At 42.7% G+C, this 22,730-nt stretch overlaps 1 protein-coding gene across 2 annotated transcripts in view; it reads left to right on the top strand.

Moving 5' to 3' along the window:
* The window catches only part of CPLX2 (complexin 2), a 256,064-nt gene that overhangs the window by 138,726 nt on the left and 94,608 nt on the right, over positions 1 to 22,730 (top strand). The window contains exon 1 of one of the 2 annotated variants that reach the window (XM_040344472.1): positions 11,258 to 11,424. The exons of the other annotated variant lie outside the window; for it this stretch is intronic. The gene's annotated coding sequence lies outside the window, so the exon portion shown is untranslated. Of the gene's footprint in view, positions 1 to 11,257; positions 11,425 to 22,730 lie in introns of those variants that run through there. 2 annotated transcript variants of the gene reach the window in all.

The following is a 22,730-nucleotide window of genomic DNA, read 5'->3' as shown; positions in this document are numbered from 1 at the left end:
TGAATGCATGAAGCCCTCAGGAGACAGGTTAGAGAAAAACAGAAATATCTGAAATCACTAACATTTATTAAAAGTCAAAAGTCACACATTATTGATCTGTAACCCGTTGACCCTGGGATCGGGCTTTCCACCACTAAAGTCACCCTACATTGCTGTAAAATATGAGAGGGGATTTTATGTGAGAAACAGTAACTGAAGCATAATAGATCACCTAAAAATGACTTGGGGCTGGGGTGATTTTATGTGTTTCCTTGTAAGGCATAATAAATCATTAACACAGAGTTGGTCAACATTGTTGACCAAGGTACCTCAGCAAGGATTAACTAACAATCGAAACTATATTATATAAAGACATAAGACAAGGATTTTAGCACCAACGTGGGTTTCTTTATTCCAAATACATACACAATCTACTTAAAGCGGTGGTTCCCCTAAAAATAAAATGTTGACATCGCATTTAGCAAATAAATTACAGTTAGAATCGGGTTGTTTTATTTAAAAAATACCTCCGTACGTATCGTTTCCATTATTCGGTCCCACCGCCACTTCCGGGTACGATGCAGGCGGTGGGCGTTCCTAATTGATTGGCAGGCATCCGAACGACGCATCCATCGCGTCACGAGATGCCGGAAAAAGCCGAACGTCGGTGCGCATGCGCCGTATAGAGCCGCACCGACGTTCGGCTTTTTTCGGCATCTCGTGACGCGATGGATGCGTCGTTCGGATGCCTGTCAATCAATTAGGAACGCCCACCACCTGCATCGTACCCGGAAGTGGCGGTGGGACCGAATAATGGAAACGATACGTACGGAGGTATTTTTTAAATAAAACAACCCGATTCTAACTGTAATTTATTTGCTAAATGCGATGTCAACATTTTATTTTTAGGGGAACCACCGCTTTAACTGCTTCAGCTCCGGAAGATTTTACCCCCTTCCTGACCAGAGCACTTTTTACAATTTGGTACTACGTTGCTTTTACTGACAATTGCGCGGTCATGCGATGCTGTACCCAAAACGAAACTTGCATCTATTTTTCCCACAAATAGAGCTTTCTTTTAGTGTTTTTTCTATCACCTCTGTGTTTTTAATTTTTTGCGCTATAAACAAAAACGACAATATTTGTTACTTTTTGCTATAATAAATATCCCCAAATTTAAAAAAATAAATAAAATCAAAATGTCTTCATCAGTTTAGGACAATATATATTCTTTTACATATTTTTGGTTAAAAAACAAAATCACAATAAGCGTATATTGATTGGTATGTGCAAAAGTTATAGCGTCTACATACTATAGGAAAGATTTATGGCATTTTTAACTAGTAATAGTAATGGCGGTGATCTGTGATTTTTAACGATATTGCAACATTGTGGCAGACAGATCGGACACTTTTGACACATTTTTGGGACCATTGTCATTTATACAGCGATCAGTGCTATAAAAATGCACTGATTGCTGTGTAAATGTCACTGTCACGATCTGGAGTCAGGCTTAGAGGCAAATAGCTATAGCAGTGGCAGGACAGGTATTCAGGCAGTCACTTCTGGCAGATAATACAGGCTCCCCTGAGGTGCGGAGTCTAAGTACTAGCTGGTTTTCCCCAGAGCTCCTGATGGTGGAGATGGATTTAGCTGCAAGCTAATACCAGGTTGCAGTCCTCAAGTTTGCCCCACCAGGGTGTGAGCAAGCCAGGGTACAGTAGCGGATGAGCAGACAAGGATGAAACTGCAGCGTGGTCAGTAAACAAGCCAAGGGATCAATCACGAGTGGCTGCAGGTTGGGATCAGGCAGAAGAGTAGTCAAAGAACAGGCCGAGGGTCAAACACGGGTGGTTTCAGATTAGGATCAGGCAGAAGAGTAGTCCAGGAACAGGCTGACGGTCAAACACGGGTGGTTTCAGGTACAAATGGCAGCAGAACAGACAAATCGCAAGGCACTGGCTGAAAAGGCACAATAACCTGGCAATGGGGAAGTGCTGAGACAAGGCTTTTATAGGAAGTTCATAGGAGGAGCTAGGGGTTCAAGGTTCAACAACAATCAAGACACAAGGCAGAGTATTCCAATGGATCAGGTAGGTTTGTCCAGCAGATCAGACAGGGAGCTGTCCAGCATCCCAGATAGCAATGGGAAGAGTCAATGCCAGACACAGAAGAGGTCCCAGGTTCAAGCCCAGGTCCTGACAGTCACTGGCATGGAAGGGGTTAACACTAGGGGGCGATAAAGGGGTTAAGTGTGTTCTAATAGTATGGGGATGTGATTTATTAGGAGAGGAGACATATCGCTGTTCCTAACAGCACTGGTGAATGGAGTGAACCACAACTGCGGTCAGCAAGAATTTCAATGCGATTCTCTATGCGACAACTTACTAGGCCCCAGGTGTCACTCCTCGCAACAGGAGTTTGGGGGATCTATACATCATCTCTGTATCACATAAAGAAAGGTGTATGAGCTTCTAAGCTTGGAAGCATTACAACATGCGACCAGAGCTTAGTGTTTTAAAACTATAGTTCAAAGGTCAATATTCCAATACACCTCTATATGCAGGTGATTATCAGTAAGGAACCCCAAGCGTCACTCCTCGTAACAGGAGTTTGGGGGTTCTCTACATCATTTCACCATAAGCATATAGGGATGTATTAGGCCACTAGGGGAGGTGCCATGAAATAGCATCAACCCCAAGCATAGAAAAGTTAGAGCGAACATGTTCAAACAGTTAGGACAAGGCCTATAACTATTTATACTTCTGTCAAGCACGTAGTAAACATGAGTTGTAGTAATGAGTAATAGTTACGTATGAGAGGCAATATAGCTCAGGTAATTTGAGTTTTCACGTAGTATTACACAAATTGTACTGGCAACTAATAGTAAGGTATGAGAAGCAATATATCTCAGGTACTTTCGTAGTACATATAATAGTTAGGAGCTGTAGTATTAACTATGAGAGGTGAATATAGCTCAGGGTATTTGAATACATGTGATAATTAGGAGCTGTAGTAACAACTATGAGAGGTGAATATAGCTCAGGGTATTTGAGTTCAGACGTGCCTTTAACATATTCCTTTGCAGACAGTCATATAACACAACAGTATCCTAGATTTTGAGGAGTAGAAGTTATGATAGACAATTGCAATTGTATAGTTGGTATTTGAGTAGCAGGTATTGCTATAGCACTACAAGTAACAGAAATGTAACTTATCCGTTTTGCAGGCTTTACTATAGGTACTAGGGATCCTGTGGTGAAGGATGATCATTGGATCAGTCTGTAAAGTAGTTCCCAGCAAGGCTCCACATAGCAGTAGCTGTAGATGGTATTTAAAGTAGTAGTTGAGGCTGGAGCGGTGTTCCGGCATGGGGAGTAAAGGCATCCATATCTGTAGCGTAGGCCGAGGTACGGCTGACAATAATAGAACGCTGTTCATGTGTTTCCTGAATGCCTTTATAGGCAATGAACAGCTGTTCAGTCTGTTGCGTTTGCCTGGTGAACATCAATTCTTCACATTCATTCTAGCAAATAGGGATGAGTGAATCTGCCGCAGTTTGTTTTGCTGAAGATTTGGAGAATCCTGTTTACCCTTGGGCCAGTGATTCCCTTAAATGTAAAAGTAATCCTAGCAGCTACAGAGCTGCTGGATTGGTTTTACAGGTGGCAGAAGGGGGCTGGACTCCTCTCCCACTGCCACTGCCTTTATTGGGCTCTCTTGTGCATTATGGGAGCCCATTAAGGATGCAACTGATGTAATCCAGTTCCTGGGGCAGTAACTGATGTTGTATTGATCAGATGCTTTGGAGGGCAAAGGAGAGTTTTCTCTAGAAAGAGAACCTGTCAAGGCCCATGCTAGCACAAGGGATGTTGTTCATCCTTTCTGATAGCAATAAAATAAATTTTAAAAAAATAAGATACAGTGTAATTTTTTAAATAAAATAAATAATAAAATTAAAATAATGTAAATGGCAATCCCACCACACGTTCCGCGAATGTCAGAGTGAGGGAAATAGGCTTAGTGGCAGACTTATAACTCTAAACTGGTAACCTCCTGTGAAGTGTCACATATGTATATTCATAGCTACCTTAGTTTGGTGCCATTCAACGAGTGAGCACAATTTAACCACGTCAATACTGGCCACTTTCTCCCCCTTGCTACCCAGGCCAATTTTCAGCTTACAGCGCTGTCACACTTTGAATAAGAATTATGTCCCTGTCAGTGTTCCCATAAAACAACTATACCAGTGCACGAAAAAATCACATCTGTACCAGTGCACAAAACATATGTCACAGTGCCCCATTACATCTGTACTAGTACACAAAACATCTGTCACAGTGCCCCATTGCATCTGTACTAGTACACAAAACATCTGTCACAGTGCCCCATTACATCTGTAGTAGTACACAAAACATCTGTCACAGTGCCCCATTACATCTTCACTAGTGCACAAAACATCTGCTTGGTGTACTATGTGTGGGGATCTTCCACAGTTTTGTGTGTAAAATCATCCTTACACACAGAGCTGTCACAGAGACTGCAGATTCCCCCCACACTGTACTCTCGCTGTGTTCATCAGGGAGAACTGTTACAGAGACACATGTCTCTGTTTATCTTGTAACGGCTGTGATCAGACACAGCCATCACGTGATTGGGAGGGCCAATCACAGTGCCCATATCCTGAACCCATTTTGACTGTGACTGTGACTTTGACTGTGTCCTGTCATCACTGCCATCACAGGGTTGCACTGCTGTCTGGCCTCGCAGCCGCAATTGGGCTCCCGTTCTGAGGGACGTACAGGTATGTCCACTCAGAATGGCAAAGCTTCCACCTGGCTGTTTATGTACATAAAACACTTTACCTCTGGAAGATTTTACCTTCTTTGTGACCAGAGCATTTTTTTGCCATTCGGCACTGTGCTATTTTAAGTGGCAATTACACCGTACACTACATCATTTTTTTTTTTCACACAAGCTTTATTTTGGTGTTATTTTTATCACCACTGGGTTTTTTATTTCTTGCAATATAAATGAAAGAAAACAGAAAATTTTGAAAAGAAAATATTCTTTATTTTCTGCTATAAAACATATGCAATAAAATTTAAAAAAAAAATCTTATTTCTTCATGAATTTAAGCCAAATATATTCTGCTACATGTCTTTGGTAAAAAAAAAAAAAAATCCCAATATGTAATATATGTATATTATTCGGTTTGCTTGAAAGTTATAGCATCCTGTATAGGTACTGGAATTTGTATTTATTTTTATACTAGTAATGGCAGTGATCAGTGACTTATAGAGGGACTATGATAGTGTGGTGGGAAATCTAACACTAGCTGATGCTGGCTGGGGGGGGGGGGGGCACACTAACTTACTAACTGACACTGATATCAACAGTGGCATTAATACAGTGATTAGTGCTAAAACTATACACTGTCACGGTACTAATGTCACTGGCTAGGAAGGAGATAACATCTAGGGGCGATCGAGGGGTTAAATGTGTGTCTAAAAATGTTTACTGTGTGTTTTATGTGCTGATTTTACTAAGCAATATTGCTGATTTTCCCCTACTTTTCAGGGAATAAAAAAAAAAACAGCAGGATGGCCTGTCAGTGTTTGGATCTCTGTGTTCTTTACAACACAGAGCTCCCTTCCCCAGGGATGGACTGGCCATTGGGATTACAGGGAGTTTCCCAGTGGGCCGATGGCTCAGTGGGCCGGCTTCAGTGACAGCGGACTGCCGCCCCCCTCTGCTCCTCTGTCTTTCCCTTCCCACAACTCTCACCTACTCTCCCTCCCCACAGCATTCACCTGGGGGGAACAGAGAAGCAGGGGGAGGACCAGAGGAGCAGGGGGAGGACCAGAGGAGCAGGAGGAGGACCAGAGGAGCATGGGGGAGGGGACAGACAGCTGACTCAACAGCTATGGCCTGGGAGTTTCTCACTTCTGCCTAATCTTGTACCATAAGGGGGGCACGGAACTGATTCTTTGCCCTGGGTTAAATAATGTCTAGCTTCCCCACTGGTACTGCCCAGGGCTGGACTGGGACAAAAATTTGGCCCTGGACTTCATCCAGACCGGCCCACTTTAATTCAATAAAATGCTGCCCCCACCCCCCCCAAAAAAATCACGCCCACTAAAAGGCACCTACATCCATTATTGTATATCATGAGAGGGTGAGAGAGAGGGGAATGAGAGAGAGAGAGAGGAGAGTGAGTGTAAAAGAGAGGGGTGAGTGTAGGACCCCTTTTTACACTGAGGCGTTTTTTAGGCGCTTTTGGGCTAACAATAGTGCCTGTAAAACGACTGAAAAACGCTTCCGCTGCAGTCCCAGTGTGAAAGCCTGAGTGCTTTTACACTGGGGCGCTGCCAGGGCATTAAAAAAAGTCCTCCAAGCAGCATCTCTGTTTTAAAAAACAGCCCACTGAGCCATCGGCCCACCGGGAAACTCCCTGTAGTCCCTATGGCCAGTCCATCCCTGGTACTGCCTATAAGAGGACCAGTACCAGCCGTTCTACTCTAATAAAAGTAGAACGGCTAGTGGCTAGCGAAGGGGGAGAGGTGGCTGGGGGGTCCGGGAGTTGCCCGTCTGCCATGGGAGAGACCTGTCAAAGTGGGCCAGTCTGAATGAAGTCCAGGGCCAAATTTCTGTCTCAGTCCAGCCCTGCCCTTCCCTGAATGACGGAGCTGATCAGCGGGTGCCGGTGATCAATCATTGTAGAGCACCCACTGAACAGTTTTTACTCAAAAAAACTTCCATAAATAACCAGGAATCAAATACGTAATCCAGCACAGAGCAGCCACACTGCAGCAGTATATTTTCATCAGAAAGTACTGACATGTTTGGTATCTATACCAATCATCTTCTTTTATATTTTACAAAACAATTGGGTAGTATATTGTGTTTTTGTACATTTGTCAGCATTCCTCTCCTTTCCTACAGCCCTCTTTCACTCTCCCCACCCCTCATTCCCTGCTAGCAAACTCTCACGAGTGCGAGAGAAAAATAATTACTCCTGGGATACCTAACGATTTAGTCCCGGGAGTCAGTGCAAATGCACTACACCCTGTCACTCGCCTAAGTAAATTACAATCACAGAAACCGGAAGTAACGCAAATAAGATATTTACTGACACCAATTCAATTATTTACTTTCCAAAGTTAACACAGCAAGGGCAGAACATTAAAAAGAAAGAAAGTAAATAAAAAAATGACTGAAGCTCTGTGTTAAACTCACAAACAAAAATGTAATGTAATGTATTGTGGCTTACCAATTTTATTTGATTAGTTTATTATTAGTATACTTTATTAGTTTTCCTCTTTAACCACTTGTCAACCGTGTACTATACATATACAGCAGCAAGGTGGCTCTCCTGTGCAGAATCGTGATCCTGCACTTCCGGATCTGGGGCACGCATGCGCGTTGCCGGCGACCCACTCCCGCTTTGATTGGACATAGCGGGAGCCAATCAGCAGATCCAGCAGATTCAATGTCTGCCGGGACCCGCCTATTGTTCAGGATAGAAGCAGAACGGCGATCTGGCAGATTATGGTTCCGTCAGTAGGTAAGGTAGTGATCCTGTGTTCCTGCAAAGCAGGAACACGGATCTCTGCCTTCCCATAGTACAAACACCTCGCACACATTTAACCCTTTGATCGCCCCTGATGTTAACCCCTTTACAGCCAGTGTCATAAGTACAGTGACAGTGCATATTTTTAGCACTAATCACTATATTAGTGTCACTGGTATCCAAAAAAGTGTCACATAGACCCCTTTCACATTGAGCCGCTCATAGCGTAGGCGGTAAAACTCTGCTATTTTTACCACCGACGCTATGGGCAGATTTGCGGCAAATTTCGGCTGCTAGCGAGGGGCGGTTTTACCCCCACTAGCGGCCGAGAAAAGGTTAAAACCACCCACAATGCACTGCTGCAGCAGTGCATTGCCAGTGGTATAGTCGTGCTGTCCCATCGATTTCAATGGGCAGCAGCGGTGAAGGAGTGGTAAACACACCACTCCTTCACCGCTCCAAAGATGTGGCTAGCAGGACTTTTTTTACCATCCTGCCAGTGCAATGCTACAGTGTGAAAGCCCTCGGGCTTTCACATTAGAGTGAATGTGACAGCTGTTTAAGAGTGGATTGCAGGCGCTATTTTTAACGCTATTGTGCCTGCAATACGCTCCAGTGTGAAAGGGGTCTTAGTGTCCAATTTGTCCATCGCAATGTCACAATCCCGCTATTAGTAGCTGATCACTGCCATTACTAATACAAAAAAATTCCATAAATATATTCTTTAGTTTGAAGACACTATGGCCCGGATTCAGAAAGGAGTTACGTCGGCGTATCTCCAGATACGCTGTCGTAACTCCGAATGCGGGCCATCGCATCTCGGCGTCTGATTCATAGGTTCAGATACGCCTCAATGTTGCCTAGATACGAGCGGCGTAAGTCTTCTACGCCATCGTATCTTAGGGTGCAATATTTACGCTGACCGCTAGGGGCGCTTCCCAAGACTTCCGCGTTAAATATGCAAATTAGGTAGATACGCCGATTCAGAAACGTACGTCCGCCCAGCGCATTTTTTTACGTCGTTTACGTAAGGCTTTTTCCAGCGTAAAGTTACCCCTGCTATATGAGGCGTAGCCAATGTTAAGTATGGACATCGGGCCAGCGTCAAATTTTGCGTCGTTTACGTCATTTGTGTAAGTCGTTCGCGAATAGGGCTTTGCGTAAGTTACGTTCACGTCGAAACCAATGAGGCTTTGCGGCGTAATTTGGAGCATGCGCACTGGGATACGTCCACGGACGGCGCATGCGCCATTCGTTAAAAACATCATTTACGTGGGGTCACACTGAATTAACATAAAACACGCCCACATCTTCCACCGTAACTTAGGGCGCAGGTTCTTTCTGAATACAGAACCTGCCTCACTAGGTTACGGCGGCGTAGCGTATCTGAGATACACTACGCCCGCACAAAGTAACGCCAGGCTTTCTGAATCCGGGCCTATAACTTTTGTGCAAACCTATCAATATATGCTTATTGGGATTTTTTACCAAAAATATGCAGTAGAATACATATTGGGGGTTATTTACTAAAGGCAAATCCACTTTGCACTACAAGTGCAAACTACAAGTGCAAAGTGCACTTGAAATTGCACTGAAAGTGAACTTGGAAGTGCAGTCGCTGTAAATCTGAGGGGTAGATCTGAATTGAGGGGAAGCTCTGCTGATTTTATTATCTAATCGTGTGCAAGCTAAAATGCTGTTTTTTATTGTCCTTGCATGTCCCCCTCGGATCTACAGCGACTGCACTTCCAAGTGCAAATTCAGTGCAATTTTAAGTGCACATTGCACTTGTAGTTTGCACTTGTAGTGCAAAGTGGATTTCCCTTTGAAGTGCAAAGTGGATTTGCCTTTGGTAAATAACCCCCATCGGGCTAAATTGATGAAGAAATTCGTTTTTTTTTTAATTTTCAGTCTTTTTTTTTGTTTATAGCTCAAAAAATAAAAACTGCAGAGGTGATCAAATGCCACCAAAAGAAAGATCTATTTGTGGGGGGGGGGAGGACATAAATTGTACTTGTGTACAGGGCTGGAATGGGACAGAAATTTGGCCCTGGACTTCATCCAGACTGGCCCACTTTAACAGGTCTCTCCCATGGCGGCCGGACAACTCCCGCACCCCCCCAGTCACCCAAGCCCCCTTCACTAGCCACTAGCCGTTCTACTTTATTAGAGTAGAACGGCTGATATAGGCAGTACCAGTGGGAAAGCTAGACATTATTTCACCCGGGGCAAAGAATCAGTTCGGTGCCCCCCTTATGGGACAAGATTAGGCAGAAGTGAGAAACTCCCAGGCCATAGCTGTTGAGTAAGCTGTCTGTCCCCTCCCCCCATGCTCCTCTGTCGTCCCCCCTGCTCCTCTGGTCCTTCCCCTGCTTCTTTGCTCCCCCCAGATGAGCACTGCGGGGAGGGGGAGACAGAGGAGCGGAGGGGCGCGGCATTCCGCTGTCACTGAAACTGGCCCACTGAGCCATCGGCCCAACGGGAAACTCCCTGGGAAACTCCCTGTAGTCCCAATGGCCAGTCCATCCCTGCTTGTGCATACCCCACTTTTAAGTACGCAATGGAGTTTATTTACTAAAGCTGGAAAGTGCAAAATCTGCATAGAAACCAATGAGCTTCTAACCCCAGCTTGTTCAATTGAGCCTGGTAATAAAAACTGAAAGCTCATTGTTTTTGCACTTTCCAGCATTAGTAAATAAACCCCCATTGTGTACTTAAAAGTGGGGTATGCCTGTAAAGTGTTGCATGACCACACAATGGTCAGTGCCATATTGCAAAAAAATAAATAAAAATGGCCTGGTCACAAAGGGGGGTAAACCTTCCAGAGTTGAAGTGGTTAAATCATGGTGTGAGCTGTGTACACACCAAACAATCAGTACAACAATCCCTTTGTCCATTGTTTTGATTTTGCAATTTTGTTTCTGGATTTTCAGTACACATCTGTACAAAATGCTTCTATACTGTATTAATTTCATTTATGCTAGCACATTAGGTATATGTAATGTGGCATGAGGGTTATTTATTGGGAGGTGTCTGTCTCAGCAGCTGGTTAAATGGGCACAGTGCTCTACAAGGAAGTGCTAAGAGCAATGATAACGTGCAATAAAGCAGAGCAGCCAGTGTCATATTTGTTTGCTGTAATGAGTAGACGTTGGACTGATTTCTGCACACACCCATTGCTACCTGCACAGCCTTTGTGAATCATTGTACTGATAATAAGCAGTGTTATTGCCGGAAGAGCCCATGACAAGGCTCCCGTGTCTGCTATCCTCACACTAGGAGAGCTCAGCCTGCTCAGCATGACTAATTCATGAGCCCTCTCTGCCTGCTACCAGGGATGAGTTTGGCAAGGGTGAAGTCGCTCTTTGTAGTCAGGCATGATTAATATTACGCTGCCCAATGAAGCAAAGTTGACAGAAATAATGAAGTATCTCATTAAGATCTTTACAAGAAGGTCACATGGGGGTTGTCTTCTGGGGGACCCAGCCTTTACAGCTTGTTGTGAAAATGCAAGGTCATCCCCCCCATATCACCACCATCCAGCATCCCCCCTCAGAAGATTTGTTTAGCTGTAATGGGAGGCGCTTTCCTATACAGTCGAGTGGCTGCTGAACGAGGCTGAGAGCCAGCTGATCATTATCAATCAATGAGGACGGAGCAAAGACTAGTTGGGATTTGCGCTGCTCAGGGAGGGAGTGGGGGAGACTGAGGAGAAGGAGGAGGGCAGACGACGCGTCAGTCGGGAGGAGGAATCATCATCATCATCATCATCATCAGCCAGGGAAACACAAGCACATTCCTCCTCCTCCTCTCCGTACAGATCACAACACGGCTTGGGACCGGGGATAGACACTCAGCTCCTACACCTACAGGTTAGTCATCTGTCCGTGCAGGCAATGTGCTGGCTGGGGGATGAATGGTGCTCCCTATATCTGAAGAACTTCCCAGACTGGGCTAGTATAACAACGCACAGTGGTGCTGAATGGAGCAGAGTGGTTCTAAATGGACAGCTACGAATCAAGCAGAGTGGTGCTGAATGGGCAGATCCGAATGGAGCAGAGTGGTGCTGAATGGGCAGCTCCGAATGGAGCAGAGTGGTGCTGAATGGGCAGCTCCGAATGGACGGAGTGGTGCTGAATGGGCAGCTCCGAATGGACAGAGTGGTGCTGAATGGGCAGCTCCGAATGGACAGAGTGGTGCTGAATGGGCAGCTCCGAATGGACAGAGTGGTGCTGAATGGGCAGCTCCGAATGGAGCAGAGTGGTGCTGAATGGGCAGCTCCGAATGGACAGAGTGGTGCTGAATGGGCAGCTCCGAATGGACAGAGTGGTGCTGAATGGGCTGCTCCGAATGGAGCAGAGTAATACTGAATGGACAGCTCCGAATGGAGCAAAGTGGTACTGAATGGACAGCTCCGAATAGAGCAGAGTGGTACTGAATGGACAGCTCCCTATACAGTGAAGGGGGGGTCTGAAGAAGTTCTAAGGCAGGGCTAGTAGTAGAATGAACGGAGTGAAGTGGTGCTGAATGGACAGCTCCCTATATACAGCAGGGGGATCTGGAGAAGTGTCCAGGCAGGGATAGCAGTAGAATGAATGGAGCAGAGTAGTGCTGAATGGACAGCTCCCTATAAAGTGAAGGGGGGTCTGAAGAAGTTCTGATGCAGGGATAGCAGTAGAATGAATGGAGCAGAGTCGTGCTGAATGGACAGCTCCATATATACAGCAGGGGGGATCTGAAGAAGTGTCCAGGCAGGGATAGCAGTAGAATGAACGGAGTGAAGTGGTGCTGAATGGTCAGCTCCCTATATACAGCAGGGGGGATCTGAAGAAGTTCTAAGGCAGGGATAGCAGAAGAATGAATGGAGTGGAGTGGTGCTGAATGGACAGCTCCCTATACACAGCAGGGGGGATCTGAAGAAATGTCCATGCAGGGATAGCAGTAGAATGAATGGAGCAGAGTGGTGCTAAATGGACAGCTCCCTATATACAGCAGGGGGGATCTGAAGAAATGTCCATGCAGGGATAGCAGTAGAATGAATGGAGCAGAGTGGTGCTAAATGGACAGCTCCCTATATACAGCAGGGGGGATCTGAAGAAATGTCCATGCAGGGATAGCAGTAGAATGAATGGAGCAGAGTGGTGCTGAATGGACAGCTCCCTATAAAGTCCATGGGGGATCTGAAGAAGTTCTCAGGCAGGGCTAGTAGTAGAATGAACGGAGTGAAGTGGTGCTGAATGGACAGCTCCCTATATACAGCAGGGGGGTCTGAATAGGTGTCCATGCAGGGATAGCAATAGAATGAATGGAGCAGAGTGGTGCTGAATGGACAGCTCCCTATATACAGCAGGGGGGTCTGAAGAAGTGTCCATGCAGGGATAGCAATAGAATGAATGGAGCAGAGTGGTGCTGAATGGACAGCTCCCTATATACAGCAGGGGGGATCTGAAGAAGTTCTAAGGCAGGGATAGCAGTAGAATGAATGGACAGAGTGGTGCTGAATGAACAGCTCCCTATAAAGTGCAGGGGGATCTGAAGAAGTTCTCAGGCAGGGCTAGTAGTAGAATGAACGGAGTGAAGTGGTGCTGAATGGACAGCTCCCTATATACAGCAGGGGGGGTCTGAAGAAGTTCTAAGGCAGGGATAGCAGTAGAATGAATGGAGCGGAGTGGTGCTGAATGGACAGCTCCCTATATACTCCAGGGGGGATCTGAAGAAGTGTCCAGGCAGGGATAGCAGTAGAATGAATGGAGCAGAGTGGTGCTGAATGGACAGCTCCCTATAAAGTGCAGGGGGATCTGAAGAAGTTCTCAGGCAGGGCTAGTAGTAGAATGAGCGGAGTGAAGTGGTGCTGAATGGACAGCTCCCTATATGCAACAGGAGCAATCTGAAGAAGTTCACAGGCAGCGCTAGTAGTAGAATGAATGCAGTGATATGGTGCTGAATGAATAGACAGCTCTGTGGATACAGCAGGGGGGATCTGAAGATGTTCTCAGGCTAGGCTAGTAGTAGAATGAATGGAGTGAAGTGGTGTTAAATTGACAGCTCCCTATATACAGCAGGGGGGGGGGGTTGGAAGAAGTGTCCAGGCAGGGACAGCAGTAGAATGAATAGAGTAGAGTGGCGCTGAATTGACAGCTATCCCATATGCAACGGGAGCAATCTGAAGAAGTTCCCAGACAGGGCTAGTAGTAGAATGAATGCAGTGAAATGGTGCTGAATGGACAGCTCTTTGGATACAGCAGGGGAGATCTGAAGAAGTGCCCAGGCAGGGATAGCAGTAGAATGAATGGAGCGGCGTTGTGCTGAATGGACAGCTCCCCATATGCAACAGGAGCGATTTGAAGAGGTTCCCAAGCAGGGCTAGTAGTAAGCCTTTCTCAACCTTTTTAACATAGAGGAACCCTTGAAATCTCTTTCTGGTCTCAGAGAACCCCTGGTAATAATTAGCCAATAGTGCATTAGAGATACATGACATGGTCTCTAGTAAGAATGTTCCTTTGGGGTTCTCCTTTACAGTTAGCTAAAAAGATCATTGATGTCAGAGGTTACTTATCTAAAATGCAGAAATTGCCCAAGGAACCTCTAGCAACCTCTGAATAAACCCTGTTTGATAAAGGGTGTCCTAGAATGTTCGGAAGATAACTGAACATTTAGATCTACACTTTAAAGATGGACTCCAGGAAAACGAAAAGTCTCTTTTTTAAAGTTCTTAAATAAAATGTAACCGTTGTTGGCACCTCTGGTAGTAGTATAGATTTTTCCCACCCTTATCAATTTTGCTGGAAAGTTTAGTCTGCTTGTAGAGTTGTAGAGGCAAATATAGGTGTGTGAAATAGAAAAGGAATTCATATAGCAAATACTATTGATGTTGATACTCCGAGTGCAATTCCATTCAAGGTTTCAGTACGTGAGGGTATCAAGCATGCTTTACATGAGATGCACGTTCACAGTCTGTTTAGTCCCAGTTGTTAACTTAAATGACCAAGATACTTTAAAGATGAATTTACAGAAGGACAAAACATAACTATAACATGTTTGTAGATTGTAAAGAAAGTGATATAACTTGTATGTTTGTACTTTGGCTTTGCAACTTGTAGTTCTCTGCGATCTTACATTGCATGTAAAAGAAGAGTATAATGTATAGCCATTAGTGTCAATTAGTGTCACTGAACACTAGGTCAATTATGTGTTGAAAAATAGCTCTAGGTTTTTCACTGCTAGGTTTTTCTTGGGTATCCTAATTCATATTAATGCCTGAAACCTTTAATTACTCTTCCATTAAATGTATTATCGGTCCATTTATATAAATCCATGTATATATTTTGATTATTGAGCCATTTCATTTCATATAACAAACATGAGTTATTTTTAAAAGGCAATTCCAAAATTATATACTCTATACATTATATCTGCTACAGACACCAAATAATTTTAGAACCTCTTCCTGCATAGACCTATGAAGGTTGAATATACACGCAATATACAAGGAATACAGAAAGGCATAAGTAAATGAAAATGTCAGATGTGATAAACTTGAAATCCTCCCATCCCCTATCAAGCAGGGTGGCTGCTGCTCAGTCTGTAAATGACAGTTTGTATGATAACCAATACATTTTATTAATCAATCCAGGCCAAAAACATTTTGAACAAAGAGCACATTGATTTTGAAGACATCAGTCAACCACACAAATGTATCATCATATATGGATGGAGAATCTCAATCTAAACTCAGCTGCATCTAATATTGTCTGAAAGCTACTCTCTTTGATTCCTCTGATTATTTTGATTATAGAGGAAAATCGAGAGATCTGTTTAATCATAAAACTATCCTGTTGTTTTACTCTACATAACTTAACATTTCTTCCTATAAACACACATATGTTTTTTTAAAGGATCACCATCATACAAAATAGTGTATTCTATTAACAGTGGTTATATGATAATGTTGTTAATAATAATAATACATGATGATAGTATCCATAATAATATATATTTTTTTTTGTTCACATTTATTACTTCTTCATTTATATTTTTCCCACATTTGCATGCAGCTGAAGATGAGAGACAGGGGTTGGAACTAACTATACCATTGTTTGGAGGGCATACAACAGTCATTTAAAAATATTTTTTTTTTTATTATTATTGCTATTATTATTATTATTATTATTATTATTATTATTATTATTTATTATTAAAAATGGCCTATGATTTTGCTGAAGCATCACCCAAAGGGATTTTTTTTATTTATTTTTTAACAGAAGGAATGTTTATTGAAATCTTAATAGAGTACACTTGTGAAAAAGTTCACTACTGTAACCCTTGGCGATGTTATAGCTTATCCCAACCCTGTCACTATCACTGTTTCTAGAGAGCTTGGCATGTATATAAATGTGGAAAAAAATATATAAATAAAGCCATGTGAAATAATCATGCACTAATTTCTATCATCATATATTAACCCCACAAAGTTATAAAAATACGGTATTTTTAATGATATCGGTCCTTAAATTACCTTTTTAAATGTAAACATATCATTTTGATTGTTTATTTTACCTCCCCCTAATCCAGTGTTTCTCAATTCCAGTCCTCAGGCCCCCCCAACAGGTCAGGTTTTCAGGATTTCCCTCAGATGAAAAGGCTGTGGTGATTACTAAGGCAGTGAAACTGATCAAATCACCTGTGCAAAATAATGGAAATCCTGAAAACCTGACCTGTTGGGGGGGCCTGAGGACTGGAATTAAGAAACACTGCCCTAATCAATTGCACAAAAAATATGTTCTGAAAATGGAATGAGTGCAAAGGAAGGCATAAATAGAAAATTGTTAATATTAAAAGTTAATATGATCACCTTGTATATCCCATAAATGTGATATACTTTGCCTTGCCACAAGAGATAACGAGTTGTTTCAAATACAGCAAGACTTCTTTATAGTAAAGCCCTGTACACACGATTGGTTTGTCTGATGAAAACAGACCGATGGACCGATCGTGTGTGGGCCCCATCGGTTTGTTTTCCATCAGTGAAAAAAAATAGAACATGTTTTAAAATTTTCCTATGGATAAAAAAACGATAGAAAAAAACGTTCGTCTGTGTGGAAGTCCATAGGTCAAATATCCATGCATGCTCAGAATCAAATCGACGCATGCTCGGAAGCATTGAACGTCATTTTTCTTAGCACGTTGTAGTGTTTTACTTCACCGCATTGGACACGGTCAAATTGTTGACCGATGGTGTGTAGGCAAGACTGATGAAAGTCAGCTTCATTGGATATCCGATGAAAAAATCCATCGGATTAGATTCCATCAGATATCCGATCGTGTGTACAGGGCTTAAGAGCTGCAAAAATGTGGAAAAGTTTTCCACAGGTGTAAGTTCAAACCAGATAAGTAGATTGCCAAAGCAGAGGGAAGAAATGTGGAAGAAAGGCCAGTTGTGATGTGGCCAATCAAATTCATTTGACTGACTCTCTTCTAATCAATTAACTTTAGAAATGGGCCATAAAATGCAGGCCATGTAATCGCCTCCCCATTTTGATGTTGTCCCAACCCCAACCATGTACAGACGTCTTCTGATGCTCACAGAGCCATGTCCTCATACCCTGGCCTGCTAATTGCTCCAGTAGTGTTTATGTCTTAAAATCTCAGCTCATGAGCTGGGCCTACCATGAAGAATAATTGGCTATTACAACTTTTGGTAGGTTTGTGCAGTTACATTTCTCTATGCTTATACTCTGATGGAGTTGGCCTGCCACTGAATGCATATCAGCTCTTACGTAAAGACTTACAGAACATCTCCCTTATGTAAATTGGACATTACTTGTTTATAAAGCATATGTATGTGTAAGTAATCTCACATAATCATTCAGCTTTTCTAATATCAATTTTTTGTGTTCACTGTCAGCATATTCATTTGTAAACTTGCACTTTTTCAAGGCTCCAATTGCATTAATCTAGTATGCAGGTTATTTGCTTAGTCTAACAGTCACTTCGTTCTTCAAGCTTTGATAAAGCTTTCTGTGTTTTCTATATTCTCCTGAGTGCTGAATAGACAGCTCCTTTTGATCACATTGGTTTGTCACTAGCACCTGCCAGGATTCAGGACTGTATGAAAAACCAAGTATAAAAGCGAGTGCAGTGATCCTACCTTTTGCATAGAGTCCATTGTTTTCTAATCTTTCCTGTCACAAATATTGACACAGTGAACAAATACTGCAGATGGTGTACTAGAGAATGAAAAGACATGCTGCTTTGTTCAGCTATTTTTCTAGGGTTCTGTGATAATTTATTTACAGGTCTGGTCACGAAAGCATAGCAAAGATTAATAGTGGTGAACAATCAGTTATATTGCATATCACTACTTTCAGATCAGTGAAAAATTATATTTGATCAATTACTATGGACAACAACGTTTGCCACGTAAATATTACACGTTGTATCACCTTATAGAGTCTGTTGCACCAAAATCCATAATATTGGGACTGTATTAGTGATATATACATCTACACGTTATATCCTGGAACTACACACCTGTTGTGCCTTATTATGAGTGTTTTTTTTTATTTATTATAAATCATTTTTTTGCAATGGAGAATGCTGGAACAAGCAAAGGTGGAAACAACCAAAACACTAGGATAGACAGTTTCAGATTTGGAAATAATTGGAAGATATTGCTGCTAGAGTATGTAAAATAGAAGCATGCAGGGGATTACTCAGCCTACCAGTATACACTAAGCTATATCTTTTGGGAGTGCTGAGCTTTTAATAATGTCAGTCAGTATCATTTTGTTTAAAAGTACCTACTAACCTGTCAGGATCTGCAGCTAAGACCACTAGACACGTAGCTACCCAGAGGAACTGAGACCAAACAAAATATTTATCATTGATTTTTATTTACAGTGAACAACACCAATAAACATACACAGCAACCAGTGAAAGCATAAACCACTCCAGCAAACAAGAACAAGAATAACTAACGAACCTAACTGCTATCTATATACAATATCTACAACATAAGGGACACAGGCAACAGGGACGCAAGGAAGGGGACATGACTAGGTACAAGGGCATGGAACAAGGAAGCGGGGTGAAGGACGGATCAGGACACTGGAAGGTTCAGAAAAATGATCAGGCACAAGCTGGTAGCAAGGAGGCAAGCAGATAGTGACGCCCTGGGGAAAGGGAGGAGCAGCCTTAAATATCCACCTGGCAGCTGAAGCCAGGTGTGGCTGATCAGAACCTGCTGGCTTCTGGGAGACACCTGCTGGTGGACACTGGAACTGCAGCCATATGCAAAGTAAACCCCTGTGCCACCAGCAGGTGAACTCAACCCTGACATAACCATTCTGGGTGCCTGATAAACCTCCACAGGTAGTAACGTATAGCTACACACTGGTCACTCCAGACCACCCCCCCCCCCCCTCTTGATTATGATAAATTAGAAATTGCAGATAAGACTCAACCACTTTTGTGGATTCTGATCAGTTTGATAGCTGATGTTTTGAATATAGAATTCAGGAACATTTGATTACAAGTGAATGCCATGGCCTTAAGTAATTTCAAAACATGCTAATGGAAACATAAAGCTAATCTACATTCTCAAACCTAGATTTGCCTGCATTCATTGAACATTCATTGGCACTCAGTCCCACTCTTTGCAGAAGTTATATGAGCCTGCATGCTTGATGTAGGAACATATGCAGACATACAAATTTTCATGCGGACCTGAATCGCGAAAGTCGTACTCAAAAAAGACAAGCAGGTGGCATTACCTGGAGGCAGCTAAATGTTTCCTAAATATTGACTTACTATGACTTGTTCTGAACTGTTTATCTGTGTGGAGGTGGCCAGCTTTCTAGAGGCTTGGCATTGTTTCCCAATTTAAGAGATGTTTATTTATGCAAGAGCTACCCCCTGGATGATTGGTGATCTTATATCTGGTGGGAGAATGTTTAAAAAGTAGCAGAAGAGGTTGAGAAAGCACAGATCCAAAGAAATAATGGATCAGAAGCAGGGAGATGCATGCAGTACAGCTCCTTAGGCACAGCTTCATCTCCAACATGGATAATACTGAGCAGCATAGTAGTGACATCACCTAACTTTTATTTTTTAAGATCTCATGAGACTAGCAGTCAGAGGCAGAATGCCTTATATTATCTTATGCTGCAGAGACACAGCTATAAGGATGCAGAACAGTAGTGACTAGGCACAGTCACCTCAGGAATTTTAATTGTATAGTTTCAAAGTATTATTTAGGCAATAGATAATGCAGCTCAACAATGCCCTGCTAGCGGGTCATGATGGAATTTGATAAAACCTCTTCAGTGACTTGTCGGTGGGGAGGATGGCCCTGAAGCCCACCACTGCCACTAAAGACTCCCTCCTCCAATACCAGTAGCCATATCACTGAATAGGCTCCCACATCAAACCTCTGTGTGATTTGTGGGTCAGAGTGCTCCCCAGCAATTGGCTACAGCTTGCATTCCATTGGTGTGTCATCCCCAGTGACTGTAGGTCAGCAATGTGCTGAGCAAGGAGAGGCTTCCTGTATGCACAGTCCTGCTACTGTACAACAATCAGTGCTAACATTACACTTCTTCCCACTATCAGCCAACCCTCTGGCTGATAGTGGCCATGCACCTAACTATACTCAATATTTTGGTTTCCTTAAAAGTTTATATAAACCTATAATCTATTCTCAGTTTATTTGGAATAATATTTTTACTGTGTTCAGTTTATTTATTTTTTTGTGAACGTGTTTATGAAGAAAACTTCCACTTTAAAGCCCTGTACACACGGTAGGGAATCCCGTCAGGAAAAAAACATTGGTCTTCCTGATGGGATTCCTGGCCGTGAATACAGACGGCAATTCAAAAGAACCGCCATTTTTTCGAATGGCAAGAACTTGGTGACGTCATCGACTATGACGAGCCGACGCTCATCACATTCGATGCCGTCGCCGCCATCTTGCTACACCCCACACTAAACTTGTATGCTACCGTGCATGCGTTGAACTCTTATTGAACATGCGCGGGTTTACCTGGAACATGTAAGCATACATACAGGTTTTCTCGGCAGGAAAGCCAGGTTCTCTATTTTCCTGTTGGGATTTCTGGCTGTTTTCCTGATGGGAAAACTGCTAGGGAGCATACGCACAGTCAGGATTCCCAGCCAAATGCTCTCCTGGCATCCCCCCTCCCGCCGCCATCCTGTGCTTCTCCGGGCTCTCCCATGCCATCGGAGTCCCGTAGAACAAATCGGCCGCCACCGAATGAAGAACATAGAGATTTCCAGTGACCAGATGGTCACCGGTCATCTCTATGACCATCGGGAGCCTGGGCGCAACGTTATGACGTCACGCCCGGCTACCCGGAAGTAAACGAAGCCGCAATCGCGGCTGAAAGCATGAGATCACTGAATTTTTTTCCCGATCTCTGCTTTCAAGCTTGGTCTGATTGACCCCACATCTCTCCATAAAGAGGACCTGTCACACTATTCCTATTACAATGGATGTTTACATTCCTTGTAACAGCTATAAAAGTGATAAAAAATGTAAAAAAAGAGTGTAAAAATAAAAAAAATTAAGTAAAATAAAAAATAAAATATATATATTTTTTTAAAACGACCCTGTCCCCAGTAGCTCGTGCTCAGAAGCAAACGCGCACGGAAGTCCCGCCCACATATGTAAACGCTGTTCAAACCACACATGTGAGGTACCGCGCATGCATTAGAGCGAGAGCAATCATTTTAGCACTAGACCTCCTCTGTAACTCTAAACTGGTAACCTGTAAAAAAATGTAAGCGTTGCCTTTGGAGATTTTTAAGTACTGAAGTTTGGCGCGATTCCATGAGTGTGCGCAATTTTAAAGCAAGACAAGTTAGGTATCTATTTACTCTGCGTAACATCATCTTTCACATTTTTAAAAAAAATTCGGCTAACTTTACTGTTTTGTTATTTTTTCATTCATGAAACCGTTTTTTTTTTTTTAAAAAGGCGTTTGAAAAATCATTGCGCAAATACCGTGCAAGATAAAAAGTTGCAATGACCACCACTTTATTCCCTAGGGTGTCTTCTAAAATATATATATAATGTTTGGGGGTTCTGAGTAATTTTCTAGCAAAAAAAATATGATTTTTACATGAAGGAGAGAAGTGCCAGAATAGGCATATGAATATGGAAGTGGTCAAGTTAAACCTACATGAAGTGCATTAAACTTACCATGATGAATGTGCCAACCCAGTGGGATCAAACAATGCTGGTCTACACATGGAAGGAATTGTGAATAACAGAAAACAACAATACAAAACACATGTTTAAAATACCATTGAGTATAGAATTACAGGCCTACCCCACTTTTAAGTATACAATGGGGGTTATTTACTAAAGCTGGAAAATGCAAAATCAGGCTCACTTCTGCATAGAAACCAATGAGCTTCCAGGTTTTATTACCAGGCTTAATTAAACAAGCTGGGGTACAAAGCTCATTGGTTTCTATGCAGAAGTGAGCCTGATTTTTCACTTTCCAGCTTTAGTAAATAAACCCCATTGTGTACTTAAAAGTGGGGTATGCCTGTATTTATTCTATCAATAAAGCCAATAATACTCTGACTAGATTTTCTATTGAAGAAATATAAATTAAGATGTTGGGTGAGCAGTGACTTTATCAAGCAAACATGGAGGTAAATGTGCTTTATGAACGTGACAAATTTTTCAACGGCACAAAAGCTTCCTTAAAAATATGCACTATATAGTGTGCAAGGCCAAGGAATAGTCCTTATCTCCCTTTTCTATTTATTGCCTCAGGGATATGTACATAAAGGTCACCTGCCCATTCTCAAAGAAGTCTTTAGCTGCGAAATCTGGCAAGACTCACTGTACTTTAATAATTAATGGCACCTCCATTTGTTGTATGTCATTGAATGCATTATGAAATATGTCGTTTTTTTTTATCTCCCTTGTTCCTTGCTCTTTAAGCAGCAACAGAATATTTGGGGAAAAAAATCATTATCTGCTTCCACCCATATTAACTGGTCCTGTGATACAGCAAATGCTGCTCCCCCGAATGCTGAGCTGCTTGATGCAGATATCAAAGTCTTGTGTTGGATACTGTGTCTCTCAGCAGCCGGAAATTAGTTTCTACTGCCAGTGACTAGGGGATTTCATCTAAACCGAAATGAA

The sequence above is a fragment of the Rana temporaria genome, chromosome 3 (genome assembly GCF_905171775.1).
Source record: "Rana temporaria chromosome 3, aRanTem1.1, whole genome shotgun sequence".
Lineage (NCBI taxonomy): Eukaryota > Metazoa > Chordata > Amphibia > Anura > Ranidae > Rana > Rana temporaria.
The sequence above is the reverse complement of the archived record's forward strand: the minus strand, read 5'-3'. Positions and strand labels throughout refer to the sequence as shown.